The following is a 6515-nucleotide window of genomic DNA, read 5'->3' as shown; positions in this document are numbered from 1 at the left end:
CAGGTGATTACTCTTGAAATTTTCAACATGCATACTTGATATTACAATATCTAAAATTTATCCAATTTTATCTAAATAAATGTCTAATTTATAAATTTATATTTTTATCTAAAAAAAAATCTAAAATTTAACTGTAGCCTCCTCTCAAAAAATAAAATTTTTAAACAGAGAATGTTTCAACCCTGACATCTTCTTCTTTAGTGTTATAGTATTTTAATTTTCTTATTTACAATGTACTATTTATATGTCAACATTTACTTAGTTTCCTGAACATTTTAATCAGTATTTTTGTTCAGTATTTCTTCTTGCATCTTGCTTCTTCTCTTTGGATTTAATTATCTTCTTACTGAAGTACATCTGTCGGTAGTTCTTCCAGCCTAGGTCAATGAGTGGTAAAATCTATTAGTCTTTGTCTGAAAATGTTTTTTCATCCTCACTTTGAATGACAGTTTAGCTGCAAATAGAATTTCCCTAGCCCCTTAAAATTTTTATTTCAATCTTTATTTTTATTGGTGGGATCCCTGTTGTCAGTCTTATTTTTGTTTCCTCATAGGTGTTCTTTCGTTTTTCTTGGTTTGCTTTTATGGCTTTTTTCCTCATCTTTGGTGCTCTTCAATTTTAACTAGAAGTGCCTAGATATTGATTTCTTTTTAAACATTTATCCTGTTAAGGAATTATTATATTCTTCTGTGGGTCTTGTCTGTCTTTATTTCTGGGTAATTCTCTGTCATTTTATCTTCACGTAGTGCCTTCCCTCCATTATTTTTTTTCTTTCTTTTTGGAACTTCAATTAGATATGTGTTGGATCTTCTTATATCCTTAAGGATATAGTACAACTTCACTTTTACTTTCTTTTCTTTTTATCCACTGTGCTATACTGTGAGTAATATCCTCAGATTTATTTTTCAGTTTAATAATCATTTGGTGCACTGTAGTCTAGTTGTTTAACTCATCTGCTGAGTTTTTTTTTTTTTTTAATTGAATAGAATATAAGCTCTATGGTAACAGGGAATTTGTCTTATTCACTGTTTTATCTCTAGCACCTAGAATGGTGTTAAAACTTCATGGATGTTCAATAAATTATGTGTCAAAAGTATTAATAAATTAATAAATTCCTATTTTTTCAAATGTTTCTATTTTTCATCTTGATTTGCACTTTCCTTCTTTTATGTTTTAATCATGTATAGATTTTTCTCTGGTAGTCACTTTTTGGTTTTTAATTAACTCAAGTTGTTGGAGCATGGATTGTTCTGTTTGTTTTGTTGCTTATTCTGCCTTGTGGTGGATTGTTCCCTGTGAGTGTCCAGATTTTATCGAGAGCTCCTCTTTCATGAAGGTGGTTTATTCTGTGAGATTCTTTTGTGCCCTGAGTTGTACAAGCATCCTTATCAAGGATTTTTATATTTGCTTCCATAGGGGCCTGGCAGTTTCTCTGTAAAATTGGACTTCCATGTGCTTGAACTTTCAATTTTTATGGGAAACATTACTCCCACCCCTACCTAACCTCCACGACTGGGTTAGAAGATAAGCTTCTTGGAAACTTCTTTAGGCTTCAAAAAGTGAAAACCTCTTTAGGTTCCCAGTTTATGTAGGAGCTTGAGTTCCAGTTCCACATGAGTGGCTTTAGGACCACATCTTTTAGTCCTAAGTCAGATTAAAAACGTCAGCTCCTGTCCCTTACTACTGTGACGTTGAATTTCTTCTTCATTTTTGGTATTTGAAGACTTTGCGTTTGCGATTTTGAGCTCAGCTTTAAATTTTAAAATACTTGTACTCTATCTATTATTTTTATATATTTTGGAGGAAGTGAGAGTTTATGCCATGATTGTCATTTCTAGGTGGAAAGATGAACTGGTTCCACAGGTCTTGCTAATAAATTTTATCCAAATTACACAAGACACTATCACTAAGAATCACCATCTCATTTTTGATTCTTAGACTTTTAGGCAACAGTTTTATGTATATTATCATTATGATCAATTCAATAAGTAATACTGTGCTAAATATTTCAGGATATATAGATGACTCAGAGGCAAACATTATATAGTACAGCAATTAAGAAAGGCTCATAATCATAAGGCAGAAAGTCTTTGAATGCTATAGATATGCATATAGTTTTTTAGAATAACTCATGCTATGTTTATTATTAAACACATTACTAAGCTTGTTAAAAGAATCAAAGGGGAATCAGAAGCCATTTTCTAGTGGTAGTAACAGGAAAAACTTCATGGTAGAGATGCTAGTTGAAATACGCTCTAAAGAATGATTGGGATTTCTAAAAGTAATAATGGAGAGGGAGTGGCTTTCCTAAGAAAAGGGAAAAGCATTAGCTTAGACAAGGAGCTGGGAGGGTGGAAGGCCTCCAGTACAGAACAACGAGTAGTCCAATTTTCAAGGCTGGGATGTTAGAACAGCAGTATTATTAGAAAGTAAAAATAAATGAAAATAAAGCATGGACGGGAATGGCATGTTACAAGGTGTGCAGGAATTTAAAGGTCATTTAATTTTAAATTTCTTACTGTCGTATTTATCCACAGGGAAAGGATGGTGTTGGGTTCATTTTTAAGTATGAAGTTAAGAACCAGGATTAGTTAAAATTTAGGTTGGGCAGTTTCAGCTTAATGTCTTGATCCTCTGATTGGTTAGTTTCATTAGTTTCCAGGAAGGTAAACTGAATCAGCATTTTTATCTCTCAGGCATGCAAGTACCATCTAGTGGCAAAAGGAGGTAACCACAAGAATGAAATTATGTAGAAAACATTTATGTACCTGTTTATTTTTCACTTGCTATTTATACTGTCATTAGCTAATAACAGAGATCCATATTACAACTGGATAGGAAATAAAGTAGTCTAAAACAACAGCACTGTTTGATTATTGTATTAAGAGAGTGTAGGATCAGATAAAAATGGATTCTAGATAAAGAGCTTATTAAATATGAAATATTTGAAAATTTCGCATCATGAATCTAACATCAACTTCTGTTTTGGGAGTGAACATCAAAGCAGGATCTATTTGAGGTCATAGAGTTGAAAAAAGGAAAGTCAGTGTGAATGAGGAAGAGGCTAAAATACTGAAGGTAATAGTATTCTTCTAGAATGTTCTCTCCTTGCCTTTGCCTAACTCCTACTTAGCTTTTAGATTTTAATTTAGAAATGACTTACTCTGGACAACATTCCTTGATTCCCCAGGTATGTAGTAGATGAACTACTAATACCTTCCTGCAGAGCACTGTCTCCGTAATGCTACTGACCACACTCCATGGTCACGTCCCATTTTATATCCCTCGTTACAGTCTATACTCTTTAACATCTGGTTCTGTGTCTGTTTCATTCACTATTGTATCCCAAGTGCTTCGGGTAGTACCTGACTTCACAAATATTTACAGAATGAGTGGACAGATTCGTGAAGAGAGTAACTTGAGGAAATGTGTAAGGTACAAGGATTGAAAATTAATATCTGTAAAGCTTAAATGAAAAAAAAATTTTTTTTCCAGGAAATTATTAGTAGAAAAAATGTTTTCCTTCATTGTATATCAATTTCCTATATGGTATCCATTTATTTGTAATTTCTGGTGCTGTACAGTTTAACTTTTCTCTCATACTTATTCTCCACCTTGGTGAAAGAAAAAATAATAGTATATAGCTCACAATGTCATTATAGAGGTTAATGAAAAGACTACACATAAAGCATAGAACAGTGTGTAGCACATATTGTGTGCTTAACAGTTGGATTTCTTTATTTCACACACCTCATCTCATAAACTCCTTGAAGCAACCCAGAGAGTTAAAGGTGGCAACTATTTTATAATCCTGTTTTACAAATTAGGAAACCAATGATTAGGGAAGCTAACTATGAGTAATTTGTGATTATGGAGTCACGTCACTTACTAAGTTTCTAAATCCACAATACCTAAGTAATAGTTCATTGTCATTTCATGGCATCATGTTGCTTGCTTAAAGAGAGAGAAGAAAAGAAACGACATTTGGATGCTAAATAATCATGGTGCTATAATGTAGAGAATGAAAACAAATTATAAGGGGTGTATTAGTTTTCTGTTGCTGCTGTAACAAATTGCCACAACTGGAGTGACTTAAAACAACACAAATTTATTATCTCACAGTTGTGTAGGTAAGAAGTCCAACACACAGGTCTCTCTGGAATAAAATTAAGGTGTTGACAGGGCTCTGTTCCTTTCTGGAGGCTCTAGGGAAGAATCCTTGCCTTTTCCACCCACTTGAGGCCATCTGCATTGCTTTCTTTGTCTTCATGGTCAGCAATGTTGGGTTGAGAGTTCACATCACACCACCACTCTGAACTCTTCTGCCTACCTCTTTCACTTTTAAGGACACTGGTCATTATACTGGGGACAATTGAGGATAATTTACCTATTTTAAGGTCAGCTGATTAGCAACCTTAATTCTATCTGCAATCTTAATTCCATTTTCCACATAAGGTGAGACATTCACAGGTTCCAGGAGTTAGAATGTGGACATCTTTGGGGGAATCATTATTCTGCCTATTCCAGGGGAATAATAAATTCTAAGGGAATAATGGCAAAAGGTTGAAAGGAAAGAGGCAGGTGGGCACAACACTTTCAAATGGAAGTGTTAGAGGTATAACCGTGTCCTACCCTCACATTGATTTGGCAGATGCTAAACTCTCTGGATTGTTTTTACATGTCTAAACTAGAATCTATTCTATTTTGTACTTGTGTAATTTTATTTTCAATTCAAATGTAGGAATTTTCATATATTTGTCATATTTTATCTTCTGGTTTTTAACTTAGACTTCAAATTGTAAGAATAATTTCGTTTTCTGGTTCTGATTTCAACCATATTTACTATGCTCTGTCATTTTTGTTTCATCCTCTGATCTGACCAGAATGATTTTCATGTCTTCACTTAAGTAATTTATGAAAAATATGAACCCCAAACTGCGCACAATTATCTAATTAACTTTGAATTTACCTAATTATAGTTACATCAAACTCTTATTTTAGGATCTCAGCCACACAGATATGGTGAAAGACTGGATTAAAAGCTTTGCTGAAATTAATTTATACTATGACTGTAAAATTCCATCTTAACTGAAAGATAAAATAAAAATAGAAGTATGCTATGATTTATTTCAGTTAGTCTGGTTCCTAGTGACCGCTAAACTTTTCAGTACAATTAATTATGTACTGTGGAATTTTACTTTTCTGTTCTATAGTTTTCAATGTTTATCTTTTCATCATTTTTTACAAACAGGTGATCTACTGTCTTTTTCATTTTTTACAGTTTCTCAGAACTTACCAGCAATGGGTCTTAGGTTACCAGTAAACAGCTGTGGGATGTAATTTGTGCCTTGAAACATGAACTTATTTGAAACAGATAGGTATTCTCTTACCACCTCCTCACCTATCTCGAGTTTCAGTTCTCTTTCTATGTTGTTTTACTTTACCAATTTAAAGTCCGTGCAAATGAAGTCAAGGTTCTCGTTAGACTTTACATTATTCTCTTAGGTAAACTGGTAACTTTGTGTTTGTAAAAACCTTCACAGTTATAACACCAAGGTCAAGGGTTTGGATCATCATACCTCTAGCCACCACAAAAAACCAAAAACCGAAAACTCTACCAGGTAATTCTAGCTCTCAATAATTTCTTTACAGCACTTTATAATTCACACCACATAATTTAACAGTGGAACAAATAGTATCTTCCATTGTTTGATACTTTTTAGTTATTTTTTTATCTCACAGAATAATTGTTGATTTCTCTACCCTTTTTTTTCTGACTCACCTGGAAAGTTGGGGTTCTTGCTAAGTAGAGGCACTTGATAAAATACTTGTCAGTAGGTTCAGTTTTAAATATCAAATTTGGCTATACATGCCTCAAATATCAGTATCTTTGACTAATTTTTCTGTTTGGAAAACACAAAGGCCAAAATACTTGAAATTATTTTTTTTGTAATAAAAACAATAGGAATAATAATAATATTAGTAGTAGCAATAAAAACCAAGTAAACTAAAACTACCTTTAGATGTCATTCCTATCTCCAACCCTCTCCCCTCTAACCTTTCACCAATTATTAATTAATCATTTCCCTAAGCTATTTAGTAACAATTTCATCCACATTTGATATGGTAGTTTAGAATTCTATTAGTAAAGATGATCAATTCCCTTTCTACTTTTTCAGCCAAGGCTGCATTTCTTTGTCTCGCCTCATTCTAGACAAAGGTACCAGTCCGAAATTCTTTGAGATTATATCTAATATAAACCCTGAATTTAGAAACCACATGACTTCTCTTGGTGCCTTTTTTAGTTTGTAGAAATGGTAAATGTTTAAAAACAAATAATAATAGTATTTAATATTAACAGATTTAAATTGGTACATGTAATTTTCAATGAGTTTATGATCATGAAAAATAACGTACTAACTTGACATTAGAAAAAACTGCAATAAACAATTAGGCAATTTTGATCTTAATTTTGGCAAAATTAGCTAGAAAATCTATTACATAATGCTTTGGTG

This window comes from Cynocephalus volans, chromosome 16 (assembly GCF_027409185.1).
Source record: "Cynocephalus volans isolate mCynVol1 chromosome 16, mCynVol1.pri, whole genome shotgun sequence".
Taxonomy (NCBI): domain Eukaryota; kingdom Metazoa; phylum Chordata; class Mammalia; order Dermoptera; family Cynocephalidae; genus Cynocephalus; species Cynocephalus volans.
Note: the sequence above shows the minus strand (reverse complement) of the source record.